General features: G+C 32.4%; 1 protein-coding gene across 2 annotated transcripts in view; it reads left to right on the forward strand.

The window, feature by feature from the left end:
• The window catches only part of LOC140445502 (uncharacterized), a 500,280-nt gene that overhangs the window by 240,282 nt on the left and 235,921 nt on the right, over positions 1–24,077 (forward strand). The window lies entirely within an intron of this gene.

Raw genomic sequence — 24,077 nt, forward strand, 5'->3', positions numbered from 1 at the left:
TTTTTAGATGTATTTAAATGAAATGGTGTAAAGTGTCTCACCGCTCCCTAGGTAAGGGAGCATTGAGACAGGTTATAGGGAGCATTGAGACATTGTAAGCTTTTGGAAAATGTTGATTAATTTTTGAAAAATTAAAAACATAAAGAAAGTTTACAACGCAAAATGTTCATAAATTATTAATCAACAACGAAAACTGTATATTAATTATTTAAAAAATGCAAAAATTAACGAATTTTTTAATAATAACGGAAGTCCAAGCCAAATGTCAGTGTAGATTTAACTCTTTCTGTTCCACCTACATTGTTTGGATACGGTAATTTCAAAATAATATCTTATGCTCGAACTGAAGAAATATCTTTTATTCTTGGATAAATAAAGTTCCAGGTGTCTTCGTGACGACGTAAAAACTTTATTTCATATTTATCATCTGCCTTTGTTCGTACAAGATCCACATAATGTACAGTTGAAATCTGTGTGTCAAATGTAACTAAAACGAAGTTTCCCACTTGGACGGTTTTGACATCCTCAGCAGCTTTAATTTGAAGCATTTGTCTTTTGTAGCTTTCAATATCTGAAATATCTTCGCTGCTTTCGCCTAACTCGTTTCGTATCTCTTCATCACTAGAAGTAGATTCTGGTGGACTTGCAAGTTTTTGTGAAGATTTCTATTTGTTTAAAAAAAGATTTTCATGCTTCAATGGAACAAACTTTTTTATCTTTTAAGCATTTGCTTCAGCCGTTATAGCGTCTTTTTCTGGCGTGTCGGTAAGAATTCTTGAAGAAGCCCGTTTTCGCTTTGTAATACGCATTCGTAAACCTGCCTTCGGAAGCCGTCGCAAAATTTTGTTTAGTGTTGACATTGTTCTCTCGTACGGGGGCTTTTGACGTTAAGGGTTCGAAATTTCCTCTTGCACGCTGGTTTTAGATAAAGTTAATGCATCTTTTAGAATTTTACTTGATGTTTCCAGTGGTCGATCGGTCACTGCGCAAGACATAAAATCAATTTCAGTAAACACATCACGATTGAAAGAATAAATGCCAGTCGCCGAAAAACCGGATACAATGTACTTGGGTGTGAAAGCTAATTCGAAAGCTTGACTAGCTAAAGCGGCAATGTTGTAAATGGTCAAGGATTGACCTGCACTTGAAACCATCCATGATGCACACTGAGAATTATAATAGTTTTTAAAGGGGAAGTAAACCTTTACGTTCAAGGGCTGCATTTTATGGCTACATTCTGGTGGAAACGTAAGCATCACAATTCCATTCTCTCTTGCTTTCTTTAGGAACTCAACGAAAATATGGCTCTTATGGTTATCGTTGTTATTAGCAGCAATACTTTTTTTTCCATTGAACAACCAGTAGAAATGTTTAATAGCTTCATAGTTTCACGTTTCGGACCCGTGAATTTGCTTCCAAGATCGTGTGATTTAACACCGTCAGACTATTTTCTGTGGGAATATGTGAAGTCGCTAGTTTATGCCGATAAGCCTAAACCGATTGACTACTTGAAGAACAACATTCGCCGCGTTATTACCGATATATGACTATAAATGTTGAAAAAAAGTAATTAAAAATTGGACCTCTAGATTAGACTACGTCAAAGCCAGCCGAGGTCAAGAAATCATATTTAAATTTTAATGCAATAAATTGTCTTTGTTTTATTCCATTTCAAACTTTTTGTTACCTCTAAAAAAACACCTTTTACAGATAAAAGAAAGAAAAAATTCTGCTTGCAAAAAATGTACCTTCTACATTTATGATTTATTTTTTTTGTCCATAAAGCAAAATGTATATCGTTTTAAGCTTTATAACGTGTTTGAAAGCCATTTTGAAATTAATTTACAAGATCTCTAATCTTCTCATTCTAACCCTCCTTCTCAAGGGTATTAAAACATATTCTAACTTCTGACATCCTAAGCAATAAGTTTCTAACGAGTTCGTGATTGATTAAACTAGTTTAAATTGTCATTCGTATCATTTGCCCCGCCACTTAGCTCTAATCCTTTCATTCCAGGCCTCCAATTCACTATCTATTGCTCCTAATTCCAAAATAATCCTCCCTGCATGTTACAAACCCCATTTTGTTTTAGACCAACAAAATCGATCGTACTGCCAGTGTTAATTACTTCCTCGAGAATCTCGGAGAGGGTTTAATGAAGCAAAATTGTTTCATTTCTGTAAGTCGCAATCAGATAAGCGCCCTTGACTTTTTCTGGAAGAAATAATTGGAGAAGTCTTCAATTCAATCCGATACTTGAGGCTTGTAATATTTGCAGAATGTTATATTTATCTAAAATAAAGTAAAACGGGAGAGATTAAATCAACAAAATTAATAAGATTTTATTAGAACTCTAGGAATACATTTATTGACAGAAAGAACAAGTATTAAAAAAAATGAATACCAAACAATGGTCCTTCATAGTATAAAAAGATTTCCTCACGTTGTTTTGAACAATATTGAGTTCTACTTTTTGACATAGTTCAAATAAATATTTCAAAGTTTTTCATAAAAATCATATTTTTTTAGTTTGTTTCTATAAATAAAAAATATTTATATTAATATTGAAATAAGTAGAGCCATAAATATGATTCAAGAAAACAGCTGCTGATTTGGCACCGATATCTATCCAGCAAACACGTCGTTCTGCCCAGATGAATCTGGACAAACTATGAATTTTAAAGAGTAAAAATTAATATAATATTTTACTTAAAGTATTTTTACGTGTTAAGTGTTAATCTGGTTGTGAATATATTAAGCAAAATCTGTTACTCAGTATCTAATTGTTACTAAAACTTGATAATTCAAGACAACAGAGTATCCAAGAAAATCCAATCATCAAGTTACCTAAGAAAACAATTGAAGCAGTCACTGTTCGAAATTCTCACAAAAATAGTCATTACATATTTATCTGTTCAAAGATTATTTCTATCCTTACACTATCTCCTGGCGTACACCCAGCCGCTAATTTCAGAGAAGTATACTGACCCTTTTATTGTGAATAGCTTAAACGGTATCGGTACAATGCTCGGGAGAATTTAACATCTGCTGACGTCAGCTAGTAGCCTTTTTCTTTACCCTAGTCACGTATAAACATAACATCGAGGAGGGAGAGTCGAAAAGTAGTCGTCGTAGAAGACACAAGTAGGTACTCACAATCTAGCGAAAGACTTAAAGCACACTCGAAAAATGGTCGTCGTAAAAGACAGTCGATAAATGTTGGTTGAAAAAGACAAATACTCTCGTGGTATCTTACCTCTCGTAGTACCTTACAAGTTCTTACTTGTATCTTGACCTAAAAAATTGAAAGAAATCTCAGTGCTCAGTGAACCAGCACCTATAGAATTTGAGGATATTGAATAATTTCACACACGTGGGGTCTGATTACAAGCACTTATCAATATAAATAGACCAACAGTCACTTATCAATATAAATTTTAGCTCAGAACGGCATTTTTGCAAAAGCGTAAAGTGGATAAAAACCATGTTCGGGTAAAACAAATAATGTAACGATATTGATAATGATGATCACTAATATGATTCCACCTCACAAGCATTCTTCTTTTACTCAGCTACAGCCAGATAACAAAGGCAACCAATCTACAAATTGGTCTTTAATTCTTTATATATATATATATATATATATATATATATATATATATATATATATATATATATATAAACTAAGGTACACTCGAAAAGTGGTGGGTTTTTCGGTCAAAGTGGAGAAATAAAAGACAAAGAAGGTGGCTACTTCATCTATTTATTGAAGACGTTTCGCTTTCTGCTCAGAAAGCATTATCAGTTCATCTAAAAAGAACAATATGAAACCAAACATCCATAGAGAAGTTACAATAAAAGTGTGTTACCTTACAAAGACATGTAGCAGTCAATGATGTTAAAAATATGAAAAAGCTTACGAAACTGGACATTTAGAGTTAAAGTTGTATAAAACAATTAATTGAAACTAGGTATAGTTTGCAATTTAACAAAATTAGCACAGCAAAAGAACATGTGATAAACATACATGTATATAAAAAAGTTATTATAAAAACTTAAGTAAAAAACATTAAGGTTTATTTTAAAGTGTAAAGAACTAGAAAGATCATGAGAATGCACTTCCAACAATTTATTTAATTAATTAGATTTTAATTTTAACTTTAGGTAACATTATAAGTTATTTAAGATTAATATAGTAATAAAGATATAAGATTATAAGTTATTTAAGATTAATATAGTAATAAAGATAAAATGAAGTTACCAGTCTTAAGCTTACTGAATCTCGCAGGTAAATGAATTTACAGGTTTAACACCCACGCACACAACGTGAATAGATATGGCCTTGAGGTCAAAATGACAAAAACAGCAAGGCAAACTACCAACCTATATATAATAGGGCGGTATATTCAAAGAATATGATAAATTTGGTTGACAACTTACCTCGTTAAAACTCACAACCACAACTCGTTAAAAAACCAAACAGTGAAAGGAAAAGGTGGTTAAGATCACCATTTACCCTACAGTGGTTGATCTGTCAACAAAGAACAAAGCATGCGAGGTCAATCCAAAATATCATATATTATAATATTATGACGTCACTGGTTAGCCAGCCAACAGGTGAAGATTAATACAACTTTCACAGTCCAAAGGTTCAAAACATTTGGGACCGTAATGAAAAAAAATTCTATGAATCAATTTCAGTTTTAAAATTTTATCAAACAAGTTCATCAAAAGGAACAATTACTTAATTATGTAAAAGTGATATTGACTAATAGTTAATAAAATGTAAGTTGATAAATCTAAGTTAAGGAAAGAATAATTTATTTTATTTTATTTTTATTTATATTTATTATATGAAAATGTAATACCCATTGTGTGACAAAATTTAAGTAAACAACATATCAAGCCTAATTCTGCAAAATTAATGCATGATAAATTTGGCTCAAATTACTAATCTCGGTTCTCTTATTAAGGGTATTTGGATGTTTTAATATTGAACACATTTCTAAAAACTGTCTTTTAACGAGATTGCGTTCAGTGCCAAGAATTTTAACTTCATTAAAGTTTACTTCGTGCTTAGTGTTAATAGCATGTTGGACAAGAGCACAAGTATGCTTAGATAAATTAATATCACTGCGGTGTGTCGTAAGACGCCCTCTAAGTGATCTCCCTGTCTGACCGATGTAACATGAGTCACACTCAGCACAAGGTATGATATATTACATTAACTTGTTCCAGAAGGGACAGAGGTGTTTTAGTTTTAGAAAACAAATTCCTGACAGTTTTAGCATTCTTAATTGCAATTTTAACCGGTACGTTGTTATGTTTGTACAGTTTAACGAGTTTCTCAGTAACTTGAGGAAAATAAGATAACGATGAGTAATGGGTAGTTGGATTCCCAAGTACAGTATTAGGCAGAACAGTGTTATTAATTGAATTATTTGATATTATTCTAAGTTGGTCACCATTGGGTACGTCATTTAAAGAAGAACCATAGCTTTGAACGAAAAGGTATTTATTAATAAGGGAGGATGGATAGGAATTCTCAATCAGAATATTCTTAAGTAATTGAAGGGATTCCCTTCGATTAATCGGATGTGTCAGTCTATTTAGCCTGCAGCTTAAAGCTTTAATAAGGTTTAATTTATATTTAAAGGGATGACAAGAGTGGTAGTTGAGAAACCTATTAGAGGCCATTGGTTTCCTGTACCAACTTGTAGTTAGGGTGTTATCTCCCATTCTAATGACACGCATGTCTAAGAAGGGAATACTATTTGTGTTAGAGTCCTCAAGTTCAACAGTGAACTGTAAATGAGGATCAAACTCATTGAATAAAGACAAGGTGGCCTGAATCTTGTCTGGAGGTAAGGCTAGTAATAAGTCGTCAACATACCGTTTAATAAAAGGGATTTGGAAATCTAAAAAACCCAAACGGTCAGATACTAAATCATCCAGTACATAATTAACCAGGATGGGAGAGATTGAGGAACCCATGGGTGTCCCAAAAATTTGAAGGTAATATTTGGCGTTGAAGACCAAAAAATTAGTGTCAAATATTAATTGTAAAAGTTCTGCAAATACATCCCAGGATACAGGACAGTATTTTACAGGACAGGATACAGGATTCAGTAAGCTTAAGACTGGTAACTTCATTTTATCTTTATTACTATATTAATCTTAAATAACTTATAATGTTACCGAAAGTTAAAATTAAAATCTAATTGATTAAATAAATTGTTGGAAGTGCATTCTCATGATATTTCTAGTTCTTTACACTTTAAAATAAACCTTAATGTTTTTTACTTAAGTTTTTATAATAACTTTTTTATATACATGTATGTTTATCACATGTTCTTTTGCTGTGCTAATTTTGTTAAATTGCAAACTATACCTAGTTTCAATTAATTGTTTTATACAACTTTAACTCTAAATGTCCAGTTTCGTAAGCTTTTTCATATTTTTAACATCATTGACTGCTACATGTCTTTGTAAGGTAACACACTTTTATTGTAACTTCTCTATGGATGTTTGGTTTCATATTGTTCTTTTTAGATGATATATATATATATATATATATATATATATATATATATATATATATATATATATATATATATATATAAATATATTGAACCTAGAGCTAAGATTAATACTATTACAAGAATTAATATTAAACTCAACAATCTTTCGGGTTGAACTGCGTAAAATATCATTACGCTGAGCTTTCGACATCCTATTTGTTGCCTTCTTCAAGGCTTTTCTGGTGTCAGTCTCCCGAGCCCTCAGACAATACTACATTAATCACTAACCAATACATTACAGTTATCTTGGCTGAGGAATTCTCCATGAATGGATAGACCTTTGTTCTGCCAGTTCATCTTGTTGAATATATTTTTTAGATTTGCAGTAAAGAACTTTAGCGATATTGTGTATTATTGTCGGATGCCCTTGGTAGTGGGAAATTCAGGGGTGTTTTATAAATTTTTACCTTAGCTTTTCTTGGTCGTTAGATATTTGCTAAAGTCTATATGTACATCACGAACTAGAAATCCGAAGATTTCTAATTGATGAAACCAAAATTCAGATTTTTTGCTTTAATCTGTGCCTTCTAAGAACTACAAGGCAAACAGACGTTGATAAAGGTCTAATTAGAGAAAATGAGGAATCTAAAATTGCATTCCACAACATATATCCTCAAATGAGCAAAAATCCTTAGGGAATTGGTTTTTCTTACTCATAAAGAGTATATCGAAATAAAAAGGAAAGGCAGTTAAGATTTGATTTCACGTACAGTCTCTCTGTATATTCGGTTATACGTATTTCATCCTAAAAGGCATCTTTGGAGCGACTATGTACAGAAGCTCTGAACGTGAAAACAATCTTTCCTGTCGAAAAGGAAGCAACGATAAAATGGCTTCGGTATAGACGTAATAGCGACATCTGATATTAAATCACGAACTAGAAATCCGAAGATTTCCGAAGATAATATTAGATGTCGCTAATGCGTCCATACCGAAGCCATTTTATCGTTGCTTCCTTTTCGACAGGAAAGATTGTTTTCACGGTCAGAGCTTCACACATATATAAACTTTTTACAAAAATTATCAAAAAAAGACTGGACGCTAAATTGGACTTTTATTAGCCTAGAGAACAAGCTGGATAAGCCATCAGAAAATGTTAAAAGCATTGACAGAATGCCGAATAGACCATCGCTACACTAACATAATTAAATATATCTACCAAAATGCCACAGCTAGCGTAAGACTATCTGAACAAGAAACCAATAAATTTTGTATACAGCGAGGAGTACGGCAAGGAGACAGTCTCTCCAAAGCTATTCACGACGCTTTTAGAAGATACTTGTAAGAAGGCACATCTGAACGAGCATGGTAATAACATAAATGGAGAGAAGCTCAGTCATTTGAGATTTGCAGATGACATCGTTCTTACAGCCGATCGTATGGATGATGCAATAATAATGTTTGAAAAATTATATCACGCTTCCTTGGAGGACGGACAAGATTAATATGAACAAGACGGAAATAATGACTAATCTTGTGCTAAGTCAAAATATTGCTGTTGATGGAAGGAATATTGTGCAGACTACATCGTATAAGTACCTAGAACATGAAATTTGGTTGGGTCACCAGACATGTGAGCTCCCACGTCGCATAGGATTAGCCTGGACAGCGTTTGGTAAATTAAACTGTGTATTTAAATCGGATCTACCCATAGGCGTCAAAAGGAAAATCTTCGACCAATGTCTGTTACCTGTACTCAGTTATGGAGCGGAAACTTTAACACTCACAAAAAAGGTAGTTAATAAGATTAACGTGATTCAGATGGCTATGGTGCGCCAGATGTTGGGTGCTTCTCTGAGAGACCGAATCCCAAACGAAGAAATACGTCGTAGAACAGAAACAACAGACGCTAGCGAAAAAATCGCGTCGTTAAAATGGAATTGGGCACGACACGTCACCAGATTATCAGACAACCGATGGACAAAACGTATTTTAGAGTGGAGACCAAGGGAAGAAGCAATACCGAGCAGAGGACGCCCACTAACTAGATGGATTGACGACCTGAAGCGTGTTAGCAATAACTGGATGCAAGCCGCACAAGAGAGAGAGAGAAAGAGAGAGAGAGAGACAGATGGAAAGAGCTGAGAGAGACCTATGTCCAGCGGTGAACGCATACAGGTTGATGATGATGATGATGATTTCAATGATCTGGTATGTATCTTGACGTAAGGCAGTTCGTATATATGCTTGTTAATATTTTCAAGGTATTTTTGCTAGATAATTTAAGCCGTTTTATTGTTATGCTATCTATTCCAGCTGCTGAACTGCTTTTCATTTTTTTAATTGTCGATTCTACTTCTTCCGGAAGGACTTCTGGTACTGGTACTATCTTCTTGGTTACTGATTGTTTTTTCAGGTGTTCAAGTGTCCTGATCAGGGGTTTTGTATAGTTCGCTGTTAAATTTAGTCAAGAGTTGTATTATTTCATTTCGTTCTGTACTTCTGGTGTTTTTGTTTATTAGAGGAATGATTTGGTTATTCCCAATAATTATAGTTTTTTTTTCTTTTCAGAGTGAAGCCATATCTCTCTTTTAGTATGCAGACCGAGCAATGCCGGTTGGGCGGCTACTTTCATCATATAACCAAACATCCTTCATTTGTTTCGGCCTCGTTCTACTGGTCTATTTCTTTCCGTTCTGACCCGGAAAGTAACAGACCAGTATCGTTTGGCCCTTTATGGTGCTCTGCTTTACCATAGCAACGAGATTCCGCCATTTCCTCTGCTTTTATTAACGTTACAACGCCAAATGTCGTTGCAAAAATTGCGGAAATATAAAGAAAATGTAAAATAGAACAATTGACATTCACAAACATGAAATCGACCGTGATAGAAATATCGAAGAAGCCGGTACTTGTACTCGAAATAAATATACAATAAGTCACTTATGCTAAGACCTCATAAAATGACTATGAATATAAATGCTACCTTGAATAGCCTTAGTGTGCGTTCATAACGAGGCGCCGACCCTCGATCGGACCATAGGATGGTATTATATTATCATCGCCACGTAAAATAAATGCATTATTTTAAATGCTAGCGTTCACTGTCAGCGCTATGCTCTAGGCGAGGATACCATGCCATGGTCTCCGTAATGAACGCACCCTTAGTAATAAAATTGCGGACATCGAACCGTGATAAGATTAGAGGTGTCATGCAAATAGTTTTCCCGGGATATCGGGTTTGCATAGTCTGAAGGAATCGAGGCTCAGTGTACAGCACCGTTTTATTTGCGGCGGCTGTACTGAAGGGTTCAGTACCCTTTATGCGGATGACTCAACAATGCTATATTGAGATAAAGACACAAAATTTTTATAAGATAATTTAACAAATTTACTAAAGACATCCCGTGAAAGTTCTACTAAACCTGATCTAAGTACTGTCATCAGTGGTGAGAGTATTTTGAATTGTAGTGATGTGAAGTTTTTGGCTCTTATTCGTTTATCTTTTAAGATTCCTTGGGATGTATGTAAAAAACTCAAAGTGTTATCAATTGAGAAATTTGAGTAGAATACTTAGCACCATCTTCATTTTTTTTATTTTGCTAAAGTACAGTCAACAATGAATTATGGTGACTCTTTGGGATGGCTTTTCTTGTGTTAAGGACGTTTTGTAAAGGATTTAAATATATTAACAATGTATGGAATTTACGTAAAGGAAAGATTGATGGCAAGAGAGGAGTAGGTCGCAAACAAATGTCGTGGCTGTGAAATATAAAGAACTGGACAGGCGTAACTAACACTGGCGAACTTTTGCATGCCGCAAAAGACAGACGTCTGACCTTAAGATAATTCGCCAACGCACTATAGGTGCACGGCACCATAAGAAGAAGAAATTTACGTTTTGGAATTATTGATACTAATTCATAACAATCAAAAAACTTTTTTATGTAACAGTGATATTCACTCACACAATACAAGATATAAGACACAGTTTGTAGTACACTACCAACATTTAGAAATAAGTAGGAAGTCATCTACTATCTGTGGTTTACTACTGTACCTATAATAAACTTCCTCAAAAATTTAGAAACATAAATTTAACTACAGTTTTTAAATAACACGTTACTAGTACTAGTGTAGCTAGTGAACATGTGTCCTTATACAATGGGTTAATTTTAGGAGACTGTATCTGTAAATGTCCAAGCTGTAACACAATAACCAAAATTAATATTGTTTGAATTATTGTATTACTTATATATATATATATATATATATATATATATATATATATATATATATATATATATATAATATATATATATATATAATATATATATATATATATATATATATATATATATATTATATATAATATAATATATATTATATAATATATATATATATATATTATTAATTTTTTAATTTGTACTTTTACTTGTTATAAAACTTATATAACCTATAGACAAATTAACTATCTATCTATCTACAAAAGCCCCTGTAAATCAACTGAAATGAATTTTCTTCCGCAAATATATATCCGCATTATCATATATATCATAAATTTTCCTACTATTTGCACTACTCGTGTCGTTACTAAATCCTGATTATGCAAGATATCGGTTTATATTAGTTGGTTCAAGTTGGAGTCGATTACAATGGCTCCGATAACTGCCAAGTTCATTACTCGTTGATACATGGATCCTGTATAGGTAAACTTTATGGTGTAACAAACGCAACTGGGATAAGCATCGAGTTAATTGGATTGGGAAGTGTAGAGTGTAGAGAACGTTAACGAAATTACCAGCTCATGGTAGTTTCAAGTGAAAGCCGAATATCCTACAGGTATTTTCTCTATTATAAACTTTATTCATGTCAGGCGGTTATTAGTTTAGTCTAGTGAGTCTGTACCGGAGGAAAGCAGAATCAGGTGATCCCTTAAATACATTAGGTTTATATTATATTGATATATAACATTTTTTTTCTAGTATTAAGTAACTCAAATGTTCTTTTATTTATTCAGTAGATTTTTTAGTTGTTTCCCCATTTTCTTGTCTCATTAATGCGCTCATATGATTGGCAGTGGCTAAGGACACAACCAATGTAAACATATCAGAAATGAAAAGAATACTTTAGTTAGACAAATAAAAAGGAAACACTGGCAGAGCTTCTCAAAACAGATGGGACACGAATTCTACGGATACAAAAATAAATATGGAGAATGATCAGCGGACCAAGAAAAGAGATTAACAAACTAATAAAACGAAACATATTCGGAAGGGACCATGGACAGAATACTTTCGATCCCTATTTGCTAAAGGTGACAATCTAACCTAACCACCAAGAGGTGACGAGAAACGAAGAAATAAATATTAAGAAAGAAGAGCTAAAGAAAGCATTAAAGAAATAAAAGAAACTCACCAGGAGAAGACAGAATACCGAACGAACTCCTAAAGTACGGATGACCAGAGTTGACCAAACAACTATTAAAACTAATACAAAAAATAATAAGACAAAACAGAACAGGTCGAAAAGATCATGCACCTACGCTATAGTTATAATGAGGCAAGTGCAAGAAAAATCATTAGAATAAAACAAATGAGCATATCTATGTTTCGTAAACCTAAAACGTAATATTTTTCGTAACGTAAAATTAGAAGAAGTTATCCACTTATTTTGTGCAAGAGAGATAACTCTGGAAATAATCAAAACGATCGAAATTATCTACCAAAACAACACAATAAAATTAAAAGTAGAAAAAGAATTGACTGACCCTTTTGAAGCTGGCAATGGTATGAGAGACGGAGATTTCCTGAGTCCTCTATTGTTCAACCTTATTATGGATGAAAAAATAACAAAAGTAAGCACTAAAAAGAATACCAAATGGGAGAAAAACTACTTAAAATAATCTGCTATGCAGACGGCGCAATACTACTCTCTCAAATTGTAGATGATCTAGAACTAATATTGCACCAATTTATTATAACGGCCAGAATATTTAACATGTTAATTTCCCCAAAAAAGACGAAATGCATGATTATAGCAGTAAATTTACTAAGATGTAAATCTAGGCATTTTATCATCTACCTCAGGGGTTCCCAAACTTTTATGTAGACGCTCCCTTTTTTTAAAAGCTTCTCGCGCACCCTCTAACAATAAATTGTATGGACCTAGAAACAAATCAAAAACAAATAAGTATTACATTGAAAACAAAAGATTTATTTATACTATCATAAGATACAACATCAGTTTTCATAAAATACAAAAATTGTTAAGAAAAGAAAAACAGATTAGGTTAGTTAGGGGATGGATGGGCATACATTTTCTTTACTAGTATGCCTATCCTTGGCTGGGTTTTAGTAAGTGCACATCGCAAGTCACTAGCAATATCAAGTTTATTCAGATACTTTGTTTTAAATGCCAGAAGTTTTTAAAATGCTTTTTCGCACAAATACGTGCTTAAAAAAGGCAAATGTAAACGAAAAGTTTCCCGTGATACACTAGGATACTCTTTAAAATATTTTATCCATATGGAACGTTTATCCATTATATCAATGTTGTATTTGGCAGACGAATCATGTGTTATTTGCACAGCATCTTCTTGAAGTGATTCAGGTCGGGAGTATATGTTGACATGGAATGGGTCAGTTGACATTCTGTAAATACTATCGTCACAAGTGTTTGGGAAGTATTTCTGGAACTCTGCAATTAGGCTCTTCAAATGGTTTGATTTTTGGATTCAGTCCCGTCAGCATTTTTCTCTCTTAATAATTGTCCAAAGCCTGAGCGAGAACCAAGCATTGAAGATGCGCCATCCGTACATATACCGATCAGTTTTTGCCAAGAGAGTTCATTTTTGTCAAAAAAGTCTGACACTGCTTTCATAACAATAGCTTTTGTCTTGGTCTCCAACTCTATATAAAAGAGTAGCGCGTATTTCATTCTTTCGTTTTCAATATACTGAACATAAACAATTAACTGAGATTATTGTGCTATGTCTCTACTCTCGTTTAGCTGAATAGCAAAAAATGGCGATTGTTTTACTGCATTAACTATCTGATTTTGTATGTCTCCGGCCATATCATCAATGCAACGTTCACAATATTGTCAGAAAGAGGTATTTGAGAAACTTTTGCTTACTCTGCATTCCAAGAATAATATCAGCTGCTTAACAGACACTGTAACAAGCTTCTTCAAAAAAAATGGCTCTTTTTTTCTTTAGCAATAAGAAATGATAACTCGTATGAAGCTTCAAGCACTTTTTCCTATGACTGAGCAGTAGAACCAGTACTATCTAACTTCATGCGTTTCTAATTTTCAGATTTTGTAACAAAAAATTTCTTTGGTTTTTTCCTTAAAAGAGTTATCTTTGGATGACAAATGTCTTCAAGACGATTAGGTCTCATTGCATCATTGTTTAATACTTCATAGCAAATTACACACTGAGGGTGTTCGACATCTTTAAGCATACAAATAAACCCGTATTTGATATTATCGTCACTGTACTTGTGTTTCTTTGTTGAGCTCATCTTAACTACAATATTTTCTCTCATTCAAACTTTTCAGCGAGATTAAATGTTTTCAATTGACGTTTCACAGCACTCATGTTTTTTACCGATTTTATTTGTACTGTTGTACAAATTGTTATGTATTGTGGTAGAACCAAATTATTTCTGACAATTTTTCAATCGACAAGAAATGATTTACTTTGCTACAGTTCAATGAAATCAAAAATAACCTGGCCCCAAGTAAGCAAGCACGTGTTAACTTCGAGTTATAAAATTCCTTAAATGTCAATCCTATTTATTTTGTACTTCTAAATTATTTTCTAAGAAACAATGCTGTACTTACATTTTCAGCAAATTCTTAGAGTCGGTTACTTATTTTTTTTTTTTTTCGAACTATAGTACTTTCAAATAATCGGGTTGTAATGATTGAAAAATAAAACATTTTATTCTGTATGACTTTGCGTTTTCCTAGACGTTCTGTTGCTGCTTCTTCAATGTTGTGTTTAATTTACTCCCAGCTCGCGTTTACATCTTCGATGTCGTCTATTTGTTTCAGCTGTATCTTCTGTGCTAGCCTCTTTTGGTACATTACTCTTGTAGAGTCGTTCCACAGTGATTCTTTATTGAAGTTTTTCTCGGTGATTTCCTGTAGAAAATATTTTGCTGTTATTTTCATTCTTATTTTTGCTAGTACTAGTTTGTGTTCACTCCCTGCGTTTGCTGAGTTTAAAGTTCGGATATCTAAAATCTGATTTGGGTGGATTTGTCTATTATAAACTATAAAATAAAACATAGATTTGTGCCCCCTGGAGTTTTTAAATGTATATTTATACTGGAGCTTATGTTCGGAAAATGTATTATTGATTCTCAGTTCGTTAAAAGGACAGAGATTAGCCATGAGTTCTCCATTTGCGCTGACATGGTTTTCATTAAATCTTTGTTTTACTTATGGAACTATTTCATTTCCGATTCGTGCAATAAAGTTACCCATAAGAATTGAGGGTTCTTCATGAGGTGTTTCAACCAGGATGGTTTGCAATTAATCGTAGAATGCCTCTCGTTCCTCCTTAGGTTTGCAGTCCTCGGGCCTATAGATAGATATGACATTTAATTTTTGGTAGTCCGTTGTGATGTTCATATGTATTATACTTTCGGAGATATAACAGCAGTTATTTATGTTGTCTTTAAATTTTTTATGGACAAGTATACCTACACCTGCTCTTGCTCGTTCTTCTTTCTTCACTCCACTGTATGCTAGAAAATATTGGTTATAGCCTCTTTGGCCTTTACCTTTCTTCTTGGTTTTTTGGATTGCACAAATGTCTGTGTTTTATTTATCAGTTCTTCTATTATCTGTTGGTCTTAATTGTTAAAAGAAATAATGTTCCATGTTGCTAATCTAATTGTGGTCTTATTTTTCCTTCTCGTTTTCCTTTCTTTGCGTGGTTCATCATCTTAGGTTCCGTCTGATACCGAGGCTTTATATGCGTTCTTTGAGCCTTGTGTTCTTTTACAATGGGTAGTATGCTAACCTGGCCCATTAACCCTCCTCTTTTATCCGAGCTTGAGACCGGCTGTGGGCATAAACGCGGCTTCTGAGCTACTTAATCCACCCAGTCCTCGGGCTCATAACCCTTAGGCAGAGGTAAGGTCCAATTTAATTTATCTAAATGGGGGAAAATATGTACCCAAATGGCTTAAAGGGCTCATTGATTATCTCGACTAATAGAGGGTTGAGATTTCAAGTGATGGAGGTTTTAGGGCCTTAAAGGGAAGAAAACAAAAGATTTTTTCAAGTTTTAGAACTATTTAGAGTACAACTGCTAAAATAATACAAGAAAAACATCATAATGAATTCAAAATTACTTTTTACCCTTTCACTGATATAAAATCACGGGACGGCATAAAAGTAAAGAAAAAAAAAACAAAAAAATATCTAACATCGTAAGCAAACTTCATCGAGAAAATCTAATTGTAGCAGTACGCCTGAAAAAAATTATAAGCAATGAATAAAACACTAAAAACTAATGATTTATTAATTCTCCTAATATGTATTTACACATGATATATGTTAAAAAATAAATAAATAAACTGTATCAAATTTAGAAAACAATAAATTTCGGATTTTGTTATTAAATTAACTTTCATGAAGTGCCTTCCAAATTGATTAGTTATTTATTATAAAAGTAATAATTTAAATAAGTCTAAGTTTGGTTTTACAGAATCCAAAAACTTACCAAGAAACTTTCTGTCAATTTCTAGTTACTTCAGTTTACCAAAAACTTGTGTTACGGACTTGTGCTCCACTCTAAAACGGAAAGACGTCACCAAAATTGTTAACAGACATTAAGGGATATGCATTCACATGACATGACTTGAATGAGACGAATCGATTTGAACGAAGATGATGTATTAGGGTATGCTTCGCTAACCCCATTGTACTTACTCGACAGAGATCATTTACATAAGGCGTAGTAAATTCCAGAGAAATGTATTGAGATTATGACCTAATTGTTTGGAAAATGATTGTAAGAGTCTAAATAATATTTTTTTTTGTTATTTACTTCTTTACAAAAATAGAAAAAATTCTAAACCCAATTAAATTAGATGAAGAACTTAATACCGATACGTTAATAATTGAACTATACTAGGAGCTAAACCCTTAACTAAAAATATAACACTGATTATTATTCAAATGATATGTATTAAAACTTCTCGGCGATGTCTCACCTATTATTTTCCTTCAGACCACAAATTTCAAAGATCAATATTATCATAGCTTCAAAAATTACCAACCTGTTTTTAGAATAAATATGGGAACAAAGTAAGTGAAGGAATGGTCATTTCTGTCAGCAATATCCTTAAAGTCTAAACTTTAAGGTAATGTTGAATAATTTAAAACAGTTTATTAAAGTGAGGGTCGAAAATAAGTGAGATTTTACTAAGTGAAAAATCCTCAACAACATAAAATTTATAGTTCTTTTTTAAATGTAACATGCTAGATATATACAACCGCATACCAAAGGAAATGTTCTAAAATAAATACTAATATAGACGGTGTTCCATTAAAAAAGGTGAGAAAATTTTGTACTTGAAAATAGTAACTGTATATTGAATAACTAGGTGTTCTAGATATAAATTATTTAAAAAATATACTACACTTGATATACTTTGATATACATTTACATTTTTATTACCTTGGAAATCTAATCCACAGCCCTTTAACCCATAACTACAGGCGTGCAACACATATTACATGTAAACAGAGTGTCATGTAAACAGTTTGTCTGTGGGATGTGCCTCATTTTTTTTATTAAGAGGAAAAATGGAAATGACTTTAAAGCAACAGTTGTCTCAAGTGAAGTATACATATATTGTGATGAAATTAATGTTAACTTAAAATTTCGTAAATAAAGTAGCATTAGAAAAAAATACGTTTATTTTAATATTAATAAAAAAGGATCATATTCAAGAAGGTCTAAAAAATAGTGAAATTGAAAGAGAAAATATAAAACAAAAAAAATTCTGTGAAAACTGGTAAGAGATAAAGGATAGTTCTCAACATAAAACCCACCCGTATGTAATAAAACACTAACATAGCAAAAAATACAACACTCTAACTTGTCATTCAAGACAACAATCACTCAACTCAACACTCAAGACAAATTGGTCTCCTGCATTGTAAACAAATTTAAAAAGTCGTTTTTTTTTAACAGTTGGGCATATTCTATAGTTCTTTCTTCTATCCAGTTTTGTTTTATTGACAATTGGAAACTGTTCTTGAATTCCCAATACACGGCTTATACACATTCTCACTTCACGGTTTATACGAGGATTATGAAACCTGCGCTACAACTCAGGCGTTACCAGTTGCATAGCTAATTGTTTCACATATTCATATCTTGTCAGTTTTACATTATCCCGAAAAGACTGATGTATTATATAATAATTCACTAAACTGATTACTTCAGTCGTCAGAGACGAAAATGCCACTGAACCCCTAAAAATCATAGGAACAAGCTGAATTTTGTCGAAAATATTAATTTTGGGACCTCAAAAAAGATGCAAAAAAGTTTACCGCTTTTACCTCCGGGCTGCCTTCTAAAAACACCCTTGTAGGGAGGTAAAAACAAAAAAAATCGATTTACGAAGAATCTGTAAGCCGTAGAAAAAATATTTTAAATAAAAAATTTAGCTGAGATGATCTACTAGAAACCACATTCAAAAGCAAAAGAAAAGAAATAAAAAGAAATGAGAACATAAACAGAAAACACAAAGGAATAATAAAAATTTATAAACTAAGCGAAGAAACAACGAGAATAAGATACTCAGAAGGACTAAAGAAAGAGATGGATAATGAACATGAAATAACAGAAACAATAGAAGAAGAATGGGAAAAATTTAAAAATGCGATGATAAAAACAGCTAAATCAATATGTGGAACCACAAGAAATATCAACAGAGGGAAACAAACATCTTGGTGGAACGATGAAGTGAAAAGAGAAATAAAAGAAAAGAAGAAATTATGGAAAGAATACATCCAAGACAAAACACAAAAATATGAAAATTATAAGAGACAAAGAACAAAAGGTAAAGAGGTAGTTAAGAAAGAGAAGAAGAAAAGTTGAAAAAAATTCGGGGAAAAAATGGAAGAAAACAGCACAGAAAACGTAAAATTATTTTACAGAACACTGAAAAACCTAAGAAGCAACAAAGAAACGAAACTGAAACAAATAATGAACAAGGAAGGAACAATAATAAACGACGATAAGACAATAATGGAAAGATGGAGGGAACATTTTCAGCTGATACTGAATGGAAATCAAGCGAATACAATGGAGAAGGAAAGCCACAACAGGAGAGTATCCATGAGAAACACGGAAAATCCAGAAACTGTAGAAAAAGAAGAACTGGAAGAAGCAATAAGAAAGATAAAGATTGGAAAAGCAGCAGGAAGCGATGAAGTAGCACCAGAAATGATGAAATATACAGGAGTAAAAGCAAAAGAAAAATTGTTATACATATATAACCTAATATGGAAGAGAAAAGTAATACCCAGAGAATGGACAAATTATAATTATACCTATAGTAGTAATTATACCTATATACAAGAAAGGAAACACAAGAGACTGTAGGAACTATAGGGGTATATTACTATTACTAGTGTAGCAGCAAAAGTATACGAAACCATAATAGAAAGAAAAATTAGAAAGAAATAGAACATAAATTAGAGGATGTACAAAGGGGATTCAGGAAAGGACACAACACACAAGACCATATATTCACCATGCAACAAGTAATAGAAAAAGCCTTAAAGAAAAATAAAGAAATACATCTGAGCTTTATAGACATGGAAAAAGCATTCGACTCAGTCAAAAGAAAAGATATATGGGAAAGCCTAAAGAAGAAACAAGTAAGTGAAGAACTGATAGAAGCAACAAAGAGTATATACATGAAAACAACAAATACAGTAAAAATATTAAATATACAGTCAGAACCATTTGAAACAAACCAAGGAGTTAGACAAGGGGGAAGTCTCAGCCCAGTACTATTCATAAATGTAATAGATGAGATAGTGAAAGAATGTAAGAAAACATTCAAGAAATACTGCATCGGTTGGAACAGAATGCAAATGATAAATGCTGAGATGTGTATATTTGCAGACGACATAGTATTAATTGCGGAAACTGCAGAAAAACTGAAATACAACTTAGAGAAATGGAACCTAGAAGCAAGCAAATACAACTTAAACGTAAACAAAGAGAATACTCAAATAATGAAAATATCAAGGAAACAAGGGACGGAAGATCAAATAGAAGTAATGATAGACCAACAAAAAATAATACAGACAAATTCATACAAATACTTAGGAACAGTGATCAACAACAAAGGAGACATCGAGGATGATCTAAACAACAGAATGGAAAACACAGGTAAACTATTCCAAGCACTAAATAGAGGATTCCTTAATAACAAAGAAATATCAACAAAGACCAAGATGACAATATACAAAACAATATATAGACCTACAGTGACATATGGAGCAGAAAATTGGATATTAAACAAAAGACATCAGAGCAGAATTCAGGCAGCAGACATGAAATACCTCAGAAGAACGATAGGAGTAAAAAGAACTGATAGAATCAGAAATGAAGAAATAAGAGAAAGACTCAAAATCAAACCGATACTCGAGTCAATCAAAGAAAAAAAATTGGCATGGTTCGGACATCTAACCCGGATGGACAATAATAGACAAGTTAAAAGAGTGTGGGACGCCAAACCAATAGGGAAGAACAGAAGAGGAAGACCCATTAAAGAATGGAACAGTGACATCTCGCAGATACTGCAGAGTAAGGGTAAGACTTGGCAGGAAGCAACACAGATGGCATCCAATAGGAAGGAATGGAGAAAGTTCGTTAAGAGCTAGGACACCTCAGAAAACTGTCAAATATTGTAATGTAATGAATTGTATTTTAAACGGCCCAACAGCGAAAGGTACAAATGGGTCTACTGATTAGGTAAAGTAAAATGTAGCTGAGATAATTTTACACAAAAATGTTTATCAGCACTTTTTTTGTAGAATAAACCGTTCTCTTAGAAACCACGCTTCAAGCGATCGTCGATTTTGAATGTCAACTACGCGAGCGAAATCAATGTTCACTAAAATTTATATCAGCTCGACGGTAAAAATTCAGTATCTTTTGATTCAAGTGTCTTATCGATAAAAATCAAGATTCGTTTTAATGTTAAAGATTTTTTTGTATTTTGCTGCAAATAAACTCAGATTCTCATGAGATCCATACAATCTATTCCTTTCATTGACTGGCCACTATAAAGTTTTGATAACTAGAGCCTAACCTTTAAAACCTATAGCATGAAATTTTAGTTTTGAGTTTTGGCAACAAATGTGAGGCATTTGAAATATGCTTAAAAAACGCTGGATTTAAACTTTCACATCACAAACGATCTAAAACATTTAAAACTTTTTTTTTGAAGTACACTAGTATGTTTTTTAAAATAACCAAACTTCTACTATAAACTACACCCTAAACCGTCTTTTTGGATGCAGTTTCCGTGACGTGCGATCGTTTATAATGTAAAACATTACATTCTGCGTTTTTTATTCATATTTCAAATTCCTCATATTTGTTGCCACAACTCAAAATTAAAATTTCATATCATAGGTTTTAAAGATTGATCTCTAAAGATGGGAATTTTACTACGACTGGTCAATGAAAGTGATCAATTTTATTAATCTCACAAGAGTCGTAAAAAATGGCAAAAATCGGGCCACGTTTATCTATTTAACACCTTTATAAAAACTGATTTTATTCTCGCCGAAATACAAACACAGCATACAAAAGACAAAAGCTGAACTGCTTACCTTTAAAAAGCATTTTTATTTGTGTGCATAGGACACTTGAATCAAAATATATCGAATTTTACCCTCGAGTTGATACAAATTTTACTGAACATTGCTTTCGCGCGCATAACTGACATTCAAAATCGACGGTGGCTTCAAGCGTTGTTTCTAAGAGAACAGTTTATGCTACACAAAAAGTGCTTATAAAAATTTTTGTTTAAATTATCTCAGCTCCATTTTTTATTTGAAATATTTTTTTCTATGGCGTACAATTCTTTCTAAAGATGATTTTAGGGGGTCGCCCGGGGGTAAAAGTGGTATACTTTTATGCATCTTTGTTGGGGTCCCAAATTTTATACTCTCAGTAAAATTCAGCTTGTTCCTACAATTTTTACGGGTCAACTCTCTAACGACTGGACTAGATGTCCAACATTTTGCAAATTTGTTCTTCGACTGCAAGAATATGTGGCACATTTTCCATCCAACGAATCTAGTCGTCCTTTTGTTGTATTATAATAGATAATTATTTCAGGCTTAGATGTATTTGTGTTAGTTCCTTCATAATGGTGCATGAAGATGGATCATTAATGGAAGGTGAAGATACAAGCAGTATTGCTCTGTTTTTCTTTTAAACATGGAATGATAATGTTATATCTTTCGTATAAACGTACAAACTGGAGCCTACTCCTCTATCTCGTTTAGACAAAAGCTCTGGTAGAATTTCACGTTTGTTCTATTTTATTGTTCAAACAAATGTTAATCTTTTTTTTTAAACGTTTATAGCTTCTATGGATGAACAGCAATTATCAGCTGTAACCTTTCTATTAGAACCGAAAATTGGTTTAGTAAGGCGAAGCAGAGCTTGCGTCGGTTTTAAAAACTCTTTCTTCTCGTTTGGTAAAGTTCTACCATAACTATCTTTACCTCTGTATAATATATAAGCGTTTAATAAATATCCTAATTTAGAATTATAGAGGGCAATAATCTTTAAACTATATGTGTAAGGTTTTTTGGGCATGTATATTTTAAATTTACAGCGGCCACGAAATGATACCAACAGTTCGTTAATGCACATTGGAACCAATTTAAATATCGTAATTGACAATTATCAATAAAGATGTCAAAAATATGAGAAATAGCGGCTGTAGGGTCATCTGTTTTTCTGTGAGTTCGTGTATCAGGGTTATCAAAGCGCAGACAAGAGAGAATAATAGCAAACCATTTGGAATTAGTTATGCACCGGAATATACCTCGTCCTGATCGATCCGTCGAAAATATAGATCTGATATCCTCATGATTGGATTTAAAAATGGCTGTTAACATTAGGGCACCAATAAAAATTTAAAATTCTGTAAGGTCCAATTCATGGAGATTAGGGGTATGTTGCTGCAAATATTTTCTTCTTACTTTTGCTACATGTTATGTATATTTGGCTCAAAAATACGACTGTTTCCAGTATATTATCAGTGACCAGTAGGTTCCAGGAATTTAATGAATCACTAGTATTGTCGTTACAATTTCGTAATACAGGACATCTGATCACAATATTGTGTTTTACAGTGCGATTGTTCTTTTTTACTGCAATTTGGGAAAACCACTTGTAGCGATTTTTCTATATTAATACTTTTTCTTCTCTAAAGTTAAATCTTGTTCGCTTTACATTTGGTCAAATTCTTAACTATTTTGTTCATCTTATTCTTCAAAAGGTACAGCAACATCCTCTTCTGTATTACTTTCTGAGTCAGGTTCACTTGGAAGATACTCTCCATCTGGTTAAATATTACCATTTTTCTTTGTTATTTTATTAATGATAAATAACATAAGTATGCGACAAATGCAAAGGTCAATGTAAAATTTATCATATTTTAAAATCTGCTATATTTTTTGTTGTTTTGAGATTTGTGGCCAGGGGCATACATACCTTTTCTCTCTTTTTAAATTCTTTTATCAGTAAACACCTTTCTAGATCATAATCCCATTTTTATCATGTATATTTTTTAAAATATACTTAATATTTGTTTAATAGTCATTCATAATAATTTATTAAACGTTTTAAAAGTTTTATATCTTTCTCATTCTCAGTTTTTAAGTATGCCAACTACATTTAAGTTTTAAGTAAGAAAAATGGTTCGGTATACATAAATTCCTTCTCAAAACTTTTTATCGCTTATAGTCAAGAAAACTGAACGATTCATCAAAGTTTTATTATCTTTTACTTCCTTAGGGCTAATAGTCCAGTCTGGTTAAAAAAAAAGGTCGAAAATTTTTTCGCAGATATCTGAAGCTTTTAAGATATAGGTGGGGGTTACTAGATGGCGAATAGATGAAGTACTCGTATTTTTATCTTACTCGTTTTTTTTAACAATAATTTATGGTTACAATTTCATTTTTTGTCTACAAGTTTTTTCCCTTATATTTTACATAAACAATATTTATATCATTTTTTTATATCAAGAATATCTTTATTTTCCCGTTTTTTAAATTAAAATTGATAAATAATTTACTGAGATATTTGCAAAAAACTAGTTTTTTTGCACTAATTTATAAATTTTATTAATTTTTTTATTAACAAAATAATATGTTATTATTACATTTAAACATCGGGGAATTACCGTCTTTTAAATTTGTGTAATAAAAAATTTTAAAAAATGATATAAATATTGTTTATGTAAAATATAAGGGAAAAA

This window comes from Diabrotica undecimpunctata, chromosome 7 (assembly GCF_040954645.1).
Source record: "Diabrotica undecimpunctata isolate CICGRU chromosome 7, icDiaUnde3, whole genome shotgun sequence".
In the NCBI taxonomy this organism is placed as follows: Eukaryota; Metazoa; Arthropoda; class Insecta; order Coleoptera; family Chrysomelidae; genus Diabrotica; species Diabrotica undecimpunctata.